Raw genomic sequence first — 13,270 nt, 5'->3', positions numbered from 1 at the left:
GTGTGTATCTATGTGTGTGTGTGTGTGTGTGTGTGTGTGTGTGTGTGTGTGTGTGTGTGTGTGTGTGTACGTGTTTGTGTGTGAAGTGAGTGAAGTGTTATGAAACAATATGTGTATAGGGAGTGCAGTGACTGATAGTGAGATATGAGTGAAAAGTGTGACATTATATTATTATTTCAACAAAAAGTGTTGCATACCAGGAGTAAATCTGATGATTATCTCTAACTAGAAGTTCGCAAATGTATGTGTGTACAAATTACCTTATTTTAAATTGGTCTAATCTTGTAAGTACTTTGACATGTCCTATATCCTTGTAAAAAGAGATCTACAGATGAATAAAGCTACTACTACTTTTACTACTAGTACTACTAGACTCAGTTGAAATTGATGTCAGCAACTGCAGGTGTAAACTACTGGGTGGTGTCATTTGCTTAAAACTACAGTGTAACAAAAGTAGCTGATAATGTGTATGTGCCATTCCCCCCAGATACTACTGGGTGAGGAAATTATGGCGAGTTGCTATCATGACTATCGTAACACCAAATACATCTGATCTGTTTACAGCTTGGGGCAAAAATTGACTTGTTTCAGGTTTGACTACATAGAGGATATGCCGGAACACCTCTTTTGGAGAAAGTAATAGGAAGAGAAGTGTTTTGTATCCTGCCTGGAAGGCGGTGCATGGGTAGGAGCAGGAAAAAGTGCATACCTCTCGGTACTGCAGTGTGAATTACATTCACCTTTACCTTAGCAACAAGAGTAATACATAACTTTGCCCTGAGGTGTGAAGCTGAAGCGAAGTGTCCCGATCGTCTGCTCTCCATCAAATGGGCAGAATCTACCGTGGTGCTCGTAGAGGGCTCTTTTGTCATTGTCTGTTGTAGTGCCATCTCAACTGGCAGCTACACTGTGGCATCCTAGCTATCGATACCACACCCCTCACACCTGAAATGAGGCACCGTCGTGGAATACGGCTTCCGACGGCAGGTGGAGGGACAAAGGGCCGGCGCAGGTGAGGGGGCGGACAGCAGAACTACTGGGGTGCGCTGTCCACGCGCGACCCCGAATTGCTCGCGAGGGGGGGGGGGAGGAAACCGCCCCGTGGAAAACCTGGCCAGGCCGCGCACCGCCAGTGGGTATGCTTGGATGAGGAGGCGGAGGCGGAGCAACGACCACCATGGGCGACGGTGGCGGCGCCGGCGGAGGCGGCGGCTGCTTGACGGCAGCCTCAGGGTCCATCAGTTGCGGTGGCGTCGGCGGCGGCGGCGAGAGGCGCCCGTACAGTGCCGGTGACCGGACGAGCAGCGGTGACGACGGCAGGCGCGCCCTCGGAGGCGCGAGCTGCGGAGGCGCCATTGGTGGAGTCGTGGGCTGAGGCAGCGGAAGCCACGAAGCCTCCAATTCTGCATGAAAACAACCAGCGGCAGGAAACCGAGGACGGCAGAAACGGATCTGGTTCCGGTGTCGCTTGACTGTTTCAGAGGGACCGGAAATGAGAAATAAGGCGCGGCCAAACTGGCGAAGAATGCGCCCCAGCTCCCAGCGCTGCCTGCCAGAGGAAACGTGACAGAACACCAAATCATGCGTCGCCAAGCCAGAACTAGGCGAAGCAGCGGGAGCGCGCGGTGGCAGGTGCAGAATCTGCAGAAGTGACCGATGGGCGCGGCTATGTAGCAATTCCGCTGGGAAACTCGTGCCGCGCCGTTGAGAGCGATTGGAAGCAAGGAAAGTCCAGAGCGCGCGCTCACGAGAGTGCGTGGCGGGCAACTTGCTCACCTGCGACTTAAACGTACGCACAAACCGTTCAGCCTTGCCGTTCGACTGGGGGTGGAACGGGGCTGAGATCAGGTGGCGAATGCCATTAGCAGCACAGAACGCTTCAAACTCTGACGACACGAAATGTGGGCCATTGTCGGAGATAATAACCTCAGCAACGCCCTCAATGCAAAAAATTGACGTCAAAGCCGAATAGTACTGGCAGATGTAGTAGAAGACATAGGTAAAACAAAAGGTAAGTTGCTACACGCATCAATAACTATCAACCAGTGGGTGTCTCAGAAAGGACGCGAAAAATCAATATGAACGTGCGGCCAAGGCGCAGTAGCTGTCGGCCACACAAAGAAATGCTGGCGTGGAGCAGATTGATGCTCCGTGGAAGAGCGCAAGCAAATTCTCAATTAGTTTATCAATGCCGACCAATGTGCAGTGACGATGCGCTAATTGCTTCGTCCACAGTGTACCCCAATGACCAGCGTACAGCAATCGGAGGATTTCCGACTGCAACGAACGAGGTACAACCACACGAGACTGATCATTGTCAGTTCGTAACAAGATAACACCGCGATGAACAGACAAGTTGTGACGTTGCGCAAAGTAACGTCGAACATGCACATCTCGAATCTGCGTAGCAGATGGAGGCCATTGAGTTTGAATATATTGCAAAAGAATCTGCAAAGAAGCATCGGCGGCTGTTGCGGCAGCAATGCGACGAAAATCCACAGGAAAACCATCACCTAATCCCTTATTTTGCGAATCAATAAAGATGCAGAACAGTTCGGAAGAATCAACCACTTCGTCAGGACCGATAGGTAGACGAGACAAAGCATCAGCATTGCCATGCTGGGCCATAGGCCGGAAATAAATTTTGTAATTGTAGTTAGACAAAAACAAAGACCAACGTTGCAACTTTTGTGCAGTACGGGCTGGAACTGGCTTTGACGGGTGGAACAACGACGTCAAACGCTCACGGTCGCAGACCAAATAGAACCTGCGACCGTACAAAAAGTCATGAAACTTAGTCACTCCATATACAATAGCTAAAGCTTCTTTCTCGATTTGAGAATAATTTTGCTGGGCAGAATTGAGCAACTTAGACGCAAAACCGATCGGGCGATCGACAGAATTAATGCGGTGCGAGATAACCGCTCCGATGCCGTGTGGAGATGCATCGACAGCCAAAACAACCGGTTTTGAGGGATCGAAAGGAATTGAACAGCGATCACTCAACAAAGCAGATTTGAGCTTGTGGAAACCAGCGTTACATTCCGAAGACCACACAAAAGCAACGTTCTTACGCCGAAGGCTGCATTTGGTATAAACCGAATATAATATGAAATTTTGCCCAACACAGACTGAAGTTCTTTCAAGTTCCTTGGTGCTGGCGAGTCTCTTATCACACTGAGATGTGACGACGAGGAGTGGATACCCTGTCCGTTAATCATATGCCCTAAATAATGACTTTCAGTTTGAAAAAAATTAGCACTTGTCCTTGTTACACTTTAGTCCTGCCTGCAAAAGCACAGCCGGCCGGCGTGGCCGTGCGGTTCTAGGCACTTCAGTCTGGGACCGCGTGACGCGTGACGGTCGCAGGTTTTTATCCTGCCTCGAGCATGGATGTGCGTGATGTCCTTAGGTTAGTTAGGTTTAAGTAGTTCTAAGTTCTAGGGGACTGATGACCACAGATGCCAAGTCACGTAGTGATCAGAGCCATTTGAACCATTTTGAACCTGCAAAAGCACAGAATATAAGGCACGTAAATTCTGCAGATGTTCGTCAGGGGTGCAACCTCATACAACCATATCGTCCAGATAATTGGAGAAACCAGAGACAGTGGTAGACAACTGCTGCAAGTAAGACTGAAAAATAGTAGGGGCCGAAGCACAACCGAACGGAGGGCGGCAAAACTTGAACAATTCAAGGTGGGTGTTGATCACAAAATAGCGTTGCGACTGTTCGTCGAGCGGAATCTGAAAGGATGCGTCCCGCAAGTCAATTGTGGAAAAGTGTTTTCCTGCACGAAGCTTATCAAAAATGTCCTCAGGACGGGGTAAGGGAAACGTAGCTACCACTGTCTCGGGATTTACTGTAGCCTTAAAGTCAGCACAAATACGGAGACGACCATTTGGTTTCTTCACACACAGTATAGGCGAAGCCCATGGCGAAGCAGGAACAGGTTCAGTGAGACCACTGTCCTGCAAATGCGTAAGTTCAGCAGCTACGGCGTCGCGCAGTGCGTGCGGTAGCAGGCGTGCGCGTCGGAAAACAGGCATGGCATTGCCTTTAAGTACAACATGCGCCGCAAAGTCCGTGGCACAACCGAGGCCATCAGAAAAGAGTTCAGCAAAATCATCGCATAGGGCGGCAACACTGTCTGCACGGTCACTAGCGTTGATGCAAAGAACATTGTCCTGAATTGAGAGGCCAAAAAGTTCAAATGCGTCAATCCCAAAAATGTTCGTAGCATCACTGGAGCGGAGCACATGGAAAGACACTGTACTGGTCGTTGCACCATACGTCGCTAGCCAACTATACTCGCCGAGAACTGAGACTTCCTGTCCAGTAAATGCAGCCAGCGTGGATTGCGAACGACGAAGCGGGGGCGAACCAAGCAAGTCATACGTAGATTGGTTCAGTAAGGAAACTGACGCACCAGTGTCCAGCTGCAAGCGAACTGAACGTCCACAAGTGTTCAAAGTCACAAAACGTTTCCTCGCATCGTGCTGAATGCGAGAGGAAGTGTCTGGCCAAACTTGGTGCACATGACGAGCTCTTGAAGCACTTGAAGCAGAAGGCTTTGAATAAATGGCATTAACGTCCACATCCTGATGCGAATCACGAGAATGGCGGTTGCCATTGTGGCGACGCCCACGCGAGTCTCGAGAACGGGAGACAAGTAGTGAATTAGAGTTTCTCTTACTACACACAGCTTGAACGTGTCCTTTCTTATTACAAAAATAACACTGTGCTTGACGGGATGGGCAGCTGTCCCGTGGGTGGGCACGAAAGCAGTTCGGACATAATTTCAGTTTCTGGGAGGGTGCCTGTGTGGAAACGTGTTTACGTGCGCGCGAGCGGCGCGGCGTGGCTTGGCTGTCTGGCCGGGACGGAGGACGGGAGGGAACGTGTTGTGCCGCGCTAACAGTACACACACCCGGGGTCACGTCGAACGGGGAGGTAGACATGTCTAATGTATCTTGTGTGTCTAGCAAGTCCACTACTTCCTGCAAAGACGGGTTTTTAAATCTGAGCATTTGTTCGTGGATGCGGTGATCCGCCACATTCTGCGCAATACCGTCTCTAATCGTTATATCCGCATATGAGCGTCCACATGAGAAGTCACAATCAGAAGTTAGTCCTTGAAGGTCCGCTAACCAAGATTTATTCGAATGAGTAGGACAACGTCTGAGGCGAAAGAATTTGTAGCGTGCGGCTACCACATTTAGACTATCACGGAAGTGGGAGTTCAAAGCATCAATCACTTCTTCGTAAGTTTTAGTGTCTGGAAGGGGCGTGGGAAACAATTTCAAGAGCACACAGTACAACACAACACCCGCGATGGCAATGAAAAAAGGGAAGGCATCCTATACCTGGTATGTTGTAAGCTGCGAAGTGTGCCTCGAGCTGGGCGATGTATTCCGGCCAGCGTTCAACGTCAGGATTGAAGGCACGAAATGCCGCGGCCGTCGGCGACCTCGTCGGTACAGGCGGTGGCGTCGGAGGCGCCGAAGTAGCTGCAGTTTGTAGTGTGACCAGTCCATATATGGCAGCAAGCAGCTGCGTCACTTTCTGAGCCTGAAAACGTGCAAGGTCGGACAGCGAAGACTGTTCCTGTGGCGAAGCCATGGTTTGCACAAATGAAAGTCTTATAGTGAGACTAGCATGAAAACAAAGCAGTACCGAGCATTAAAGGAAATAATAGGGGAAACCTTGTCGCCAACTTTTGTATCCCGGTATCCCGCTTGGAAGGTGGCGCGTGGATAGGAGCAGGAAAAGGTGAAAATCTCTCGGTACTGCAGTGTGAATTAAAATCACGTTTACTTTAGCAACAAGAGTAATACATAACTTTGCCCTGAGGTGCGAAGCTGAAGCGAAGTGTCCCGGTCGTCTGCTTTTCATCAACTAGGCAGAATCTACCGTGGTCCTCGTAGAGCTGAACTGCTCCTGCTTAAGGGCGCTGTCGTCGTTGTCCGTCGTAGTGGCAACTTAACTGGCAGCTACGCCGTGGCATCCAAGCTATCGATACCACAAAGAGCAGATAGATGAAGATTACAAGGAAGATGACAATTTGCAAGAAGAATTTGACAAAGCTCTGAAAGAACTACAGGACAACAAAACAATGGGCATTGATGACATTTCTGCAGAACTAATAAAGAATGCTGGTGACTGCTTGAAAACAATGCTGCTTAAACTTATTAGGTCTGTCTATAACACAGGAGAGATACCGATAGACTTCCAGTAATGCATCATTGTTCCTACGCCAAAGAAGGTAGCAGCTACAAAATGTGAACAGTACCGAACTTTAAGCCTAATATCACATGCATAAAAAATTCTCATAGAAACAGTTCTGAAGAGAATCGAAGAGAAGGTGGAGGATATGCTGAGTGAAGATCAGTCTGATTTCAGAAGGGGACTGGGAACAAGAGAAGCGATTCTGGCACTGAGACTCCTTAACGATAAGCAATCACAGAAAAATAAACCTACTAATATCCCCTTTGTAGACCTGGAAAAGGCATTTGATAAAGACATGTTCAGAGTTCTGAGGAAAAGTGGAATGAAATACAAAGACATCTGTGTGATACTCAGTTTCTATAAGAATGAGGTGGCAGTGACTAGGAACTGTCACAAGGATCAAGAAGAAGATATTAGAAGAGGAGTAAGACAAGGATGTGGTCTCTCTCCTCTTATATTCAACGCTTATATCCAGGAAGCTATATACAAAGTTTGAGAAAGTACTGAGGTGGGGATCAAAATTGATGGGCGGAATACAGACATTCTTCATTACGCAGATGATATTGCTATAGTCATGGAGACCAAGGAAGATCTAGAAGAAGTCCTCAGAAAAATGGAAAGGATTCAATGCAATCACTTTGTAATGAGAATAAACAAGAAAAAGACTAAAGTGATGGTAGTATGGGTGCAGAATATGAACCTCTGAGAATGAAAATTGGAAGAGAGATGCTGGAAGTAATAGAGGAATTTACTTACTTGGGAAGCAAAATCACAAGGGATGGTAGAAGCCGGAAAGAAATAGCGAGCAGAATACATAAGGCCAAAATTGCATTTAAGCGGAGGAGGGACTTCCTCACCAGCAAGAACATCGATCTGAAGATAAGGAAACGAATCATGAAAGCTTTCGTTTGGAGTGAGGCTCTAAACGGATGTGAAACCTGGCCAATTGGAAGGGAAGAGAGGAGATGGCTAGAAGCCCTGGAGATGTGTTGCTATAGAAGGATGAAGAAGAACAGCTGGAGAGGCAAAGTAACAAATGAAGAGGTGCTTAGAAGAGTATGGGAAACATCCAAACAAGAAGAAACAAACTTACAGGGCACATCCTACGACACAACATCATTGGAACAACAGCAGAAGGAACTATAGAGGGAAGGAATCGGAAGGGGGTGAGCAAGTATATCGTACAGACAGCAGATCATGAATAACAGTGGATGTAACACGTGGTTGGAAATGAAGAGGAATGCAGACAGAAGAGAGGAATGGCGCTCTGCTGCAAACCAACGTCAGGGTTGACAATAAAAGAAGAAGAAGATCTGGGGAAATGCTGGTATATAATTGTAATAAACTGCTTGACATTACAGGAAATACTTTAAGAACTTGTCCAATGTTATATGAAATTTTGTATCAAATTACCTCATGTTACACAAAAATTCTAACAAAATACTCCATTGTACAAGAGAAATTGTGAGAAATTTCCACAAGTTAGAGCAAAACTTGTAACGAATTGCCCCACCTGACAGCAAAAAATGAAACATCAAACACCACGGTGCGGCAACACTGTAATAACGTGCCGTATTTACTTATAAATTGTGCAAATTACTAAAAACGACATCAAAATTGTATCATACTGCCCCTTGTTACAGGATACATTTATTAATTTCCGCCATTCATCATCATTTGTGTTACGATGTGTAAATATTTAATATCTGTGTATGGTTAGTATTTGTTGCAATAGAAGGTAAAACTCTACGATTTTTTCCATAACATTTGGCACTGTGTTAAAATCTTTGCAGTAATATGAGCCGATTTTTTACTCAGTTTTTACTGTAATATAGAACAATTTGTTTAAATTATGTCTGTAACAAGGATAAATTTGTTTTAATTTTGGAGTAATAGGTGGCAATTTGATACCGTTTCTGGTGTAACATGGGAATGTTGCTTGCTGTTTTGCTCCACCATTCGTACACAATGTGAACTGACCATTACTACCTCACCCTGTAAAGTACCCACAATTAGCGCAAGCACTACTGCACTGAGGGCAATATTAGTCACTATGTCAACTGAGCATCTTTGCCCCACCCAGTAGGATAGGGATAATGGCAGTCACCCACTGCAAGAACACATTGTCAGCTACTAGTGTGACAGTAGTTTTATAAGTCAGTATGTGAGAGTCATAACGAACCATCGCCCCCCCCCCCCCACATACCACCACTCCCCGCCCCCCCATCCCCCGGAGTGACGACATCCTAGTCAGTACCTGATACTCCAGTTGGTGACACCATCAGTAAGTCACGCCCCATAAACACTGTCAGTTACTGACAGTACAATAATGAATACTGTTCTGAGCTTGTAATGTCAAAATACTATTTCTATTCTGCACAACTGTCTTTTCTGCTTAGAAACCTGTTTTGTCTCAGTTTTCCAATAGCATCTCGAGATGAGGAAAGGAAAGGAAAAGAAGAATCCGAAGGATGAAGAGTATCAATTGCTTCAAGCTTGAGAAACTGAAAGAATTGGATGTCTTCTGCAACTGATAGTAAATCATACAAAGTTTCCACAACAACAAAGATATATAGAATTTAGTGAAAATATCCATTTTAAACACAGACAGGCCGCTCCAGAATAGTGGGTGAAGAATGTGAAGCTCGTTTTCTTAATTGGAATTTGGAGGGTTAAAGAAAATATTTCTTATTTGTAAAAGCCAATTAATAGAGGCTTCCCATGACCTAGTTGTAGAGTTGAAGGTCAATACTCCTCTGAAAGACGGAGAACATGACAAGAAAACTATGGGACGGCTTTTGTGAATACACCAAAAAAATACATGAAGAATTCGAGAAACGATCACTCCAACAAGATGCTGTGTTACTGATAAAAGGCCAATTGGGAGACATCAATAGTTTAGAAAGGGCATCACATAAAGTGTATCCTGATACCACCACTGATATGTTCTGTAAATAATGAAGAATATACTAAAAAGGGGAAAATATATCACGTCTTTTATTTCTTTGTGTATATTCATTATTCAGTAGACCATGCTTTCAACAAAATGTTCCCTTCTCATTCGTGTTTCATCTCCCGTTCCCCACCACCACCCACCACTGCAGAAAGAACAAGCGCCGCTCAAATTACTTTGATAGCGGAAGGTTAGGATACGGTTCGCTTTCTGGGTAGGGTTTGTGAAAGTGTGGGCTTGATCGGAAGAAACCAAAAAAATCTTATGTGATATTTAATTAAATTGCAATTTAATAATCTGAATTTCATCATAATTCTAAGTACTAGTTCCTGTGGCATGGGTAGTATGACTCTCGTATATGTTCAGTGTGTGAATGTGGGTACTGCAGGCCCCGAATTCGAACGCTGTGCTTGTTTACTTTCCCACTTCGGTGAAATGTCACCTGATCACTGAAAACTACGCTTTGTGCGAAAGTGTTATCATTGTTAATTGCGTAGTCAAGCAGATCAGAAAATACCACACGTTTGGGTTTGTCCTCACGAGGTAGAGCCAGTAACAGCTGTATTTTGTACACCTTCGTAATCAACTGAATATGTTAAATTGTTTTTGCAGGCGGTTGTAACTACCTCCTGGCACGACGAGTTGATTTTGTAGTTGTATGTGGTGTGACTTCGTGCGGTATTTTCGTTGGAAACGGTAGGAAGGACAGGACTCTTTCTTCTACATACACATGCTGTGTCTGCAATCTGTCGATACCATCAAGGAATGTTCCATCCATTAAGAGCATCAGTTTGGAACCTCAAACTAAAACGCCTTTGCACGATAATCACGGAATTACACTTCGCAATCACAAGAACATGAAATAAATTATGCTGCGGGGTAGTCATTATGCAACATGAGGCGGAAACCAAGCAAACAGAAGACAACCAACAGCTACAGCAATGAATATAAACTAGACAATGAGTTTGTTCCACCAATAGCCGATCTGTGGCGCAGCAATCGATGGTCTTGGTAACACACGTAATACTTTGTAGTATACATTTTGTTCTTGAAACACCGTATACTTAACTATCCCTTAGATCGATGCGCAGAGCTTTGTCTGAATTTTCGTGCAAATGTTAAGGGCAGCTGGCTTGACGTTGGCTGGGTGACGTGGAAGTACCGATCTCGTTCGCTGGCCATCTTTGGCATGTAGCCACAGCGCTTACATCCCCACTCCTAATCTTTCAGTGTTTCAATACGATTGTGAAACTGAGATACTACATTTCGTCAGCTAACATACTCATAGTGCCGCTGATCCTATCTGAGAAATCGTTGACGTATAATGAAAACTTTGGAGGTTTTAATACAGTTCCTTGGGGGGACACTCGAAGTTAATTTCGTTTCTGTGGAACATTGCCCGTCGTGTATAGCGTGCTGAACTCCATTGGTGAAATACTCCGAGAGCTGTTCACACATCTGCAAATCTACTTTGTTGGATGGTGTCTCGGTTAGTACTCTGCATTCTGGAACTACACTGCTGCCCATCAAAATTGCTACTCCAAGAAGAAATGCAGATGATAAACGGGTATTCATTGGACAAATATATTGTACTAGAACTGGCATGTGATTAAAGTTTCACGCAATTTGGGTGCATAGACCCTGAGAAATCAGTACCCAGAACAACCACCTCTGGCCGTAATAACGGCTTTGATACGCCTGGGCATTGAATCAAACAGAGGTTGGATGGCGTAGAAGGTACAGCTGCCCATGCAACTTCAACATGATACCAAAGTTCATCAAGAGTAGTGACTGGCGTATTGAGACGATCCAGTTGCTCCGCCACCATTGACCACACGTTTTCAGTTGGTGAGAGATCTGGAGAATGTGCTAGGCAGGGCATCTGTAGAACATTTTCCGTATCCAGATAGGCCCGTACAGGACCTGCAACATGCGGTCGTGCATTGTCCTGCTGTAATGCAGGGTTTCGCAGAGATCGAATGAAGGGTAGAGCCACGGGTTGTAACACATCTGAAATGTAACGTCCACTGTTCAAAATGCCGTCAATGCGAACAAGAGGTGACCGACACGTGTAACCAATGGCACCTCATACCATCACGCCGGGTGATACGACAGTATGGCGTTGACGAATACACGCTTCCAAGTGCGTTCACCACGATGTCGCCAAACACGGATGCGACCATCATGATGCTGTAAACAGAACGTGGATGAGGTTTTGCCATTCGTGCACCCCGGTTCGTCGTTGAGTGCACCATCGCAGGCGCTCCTGTCCGTGATCCAGCGTCAGGGGTAACCGCAGCCATGGTCTCCGAGCTCATAGTCCATGCTGCTGCAAACGTCGTCGAAGTGTTCGTGCAGATGGTTGTTGTCTTGCAAACGTCCCCATCTGTTGACTCAGGGATCGAGACGTGACTGCACGATCCGCTACAGCCATGCGTTTAAGATGCCTGTCATCTCGACTGATAGTGATGCGAGGCTGTTGGGATCCAGCACTGCGTTCCGTATTACCCTCCTGAACCCACCGATTCCATATTCTGCTAATAGTCATTAGATCTCGACCAACGCGAGCAGCAGTGTCGCGATACGATAAACCGCAATCGCGATATGTTACAATCCGACCTTTACCAAAGTCGGGAACGTGATTGTACGCATTTCCCCTACTTTCACGAGTCATCACAACAACGTTTCACCAGCCAACGCCGGTCAACTGCTGTTTGTGTATGAGAAATCGGTTGGAAACTTTCCTCATGTCAGCACGTACTAGGTGTCGCCACCGGCGCCACCCTTGTGTAAATGCTCTGAAAAGCTAATCATTTGGATATCACAACATCTTCTTCCTGGCGGTTAAATTTCGCGTCTGTAGCATGCCACTTTCGTGGTGTAGCAATTTTAATGGCCAGTAGTATCTGTTGGAAGAACTGCGGAAATCTAGGAAGAGGAAATCTGTATGTTCACCTGAATATTTTGTTTGTACTAAGGTGTCACATAAAGCAAGTAGCTGAAAAAAGTCCGTGCTGATCGTTTGAGAGTAGCGTTTTTCTCCAGAATCGCCATAATTTTCGAGCTTAGAAGGGAACCTCCCCATGGCACCCCCCTCAGATGTAGTTGTCACAGTGGATAGGCCTTGACAAACTGAACACAGATCAATCGAGAAAACAGGAAGAAGTTGTGTGGAACTATGATAAAAATAAGCAAAATATACAAACTGAGTAGTCCATGCGCCAGATAGGCAACATCAAGGACGGTGTGAGCTCAGTAGTGCCGTGGTCCCGTGGTTAGCGAGAGCAGGTGCGGAAGGTGAGGTACTTGGTCCAAGTCTTCCCTCGAGTGAAAAGTAACTTTTGTTATTTTCGCAAAGTTACGATCTGTCCGTTCGTTCATTGACGTCTCTGTTCACTGTAATAAGTTTAGTGTCTGTGTTTTGCGACCGCACAGCAAAACCATGCGATTAGTAGACGAAAGGAAGTGCCTCTCCAATGGTAGCCGAAAACATTTGATCGCAAGTTCATCGGTCAACAGATTCCTCCACAGGAAAACACGTCTGATATATTCTGTACGACACTGGTGACGGCATGTGCATCACATGATAGGAATATGTTGTCGACCCACCTAACTTGTGCACTTGGCGAATGGGTAAAAAAATTCTTCTACCCTGCCAATTTAGGTTTTCTTGTGGATGTGGTAAACACTCCGAAAAAAGTGAAGAAAACATAAGAATTTGTCAGATAATAATTGTCTGAAAATAAAAGATTAAATTTTTCACTCGAGGGAACACTTGAACCAAGGACCTCTTATTCCGCAGCTGCTCACGCTAACCACAGGACCACGGCGCTCCTGAGCCCACACTGACCTTGATGTTGCGTATCTTGCCATGGACTACTCAGTTTGTATATTTTGCTTATTGTTTTCATAGTTCCACACAACTGATTCCTGTTTTCTCGATTGATCTGTGTTCAGTTTTTCAAGGTCTATCCACTGTGCCAACTTAAAACTAAATCTGAGGGGGGTGCGGTGGGGAGGTTCCCTTGTTAGAATCTACTCTACGGTCGTGAAGCAGGTGGAGTTACGTGCTGCTTGTCTGGGGCTCTG

The sequence above is a fragment of the Schistocerca cancellata genome, chromosome 6, assembly GCF_023864275.1.
Source record: "Schistocerca cancellata isolate TAMUIC-IGC-003103 chromosome 6, iqSchCanc2.1, whole genome shotgun sequence".
Classification (NCBI taxonomy): Eukaryota; Metazoa; Arthropoda; class Insecta; order Orthoptera; family Acrididae; genus Schistocerca; species Schistocerca cancellata.
This window is presented reverse-complemented; position numbering follows the sequence as displayed.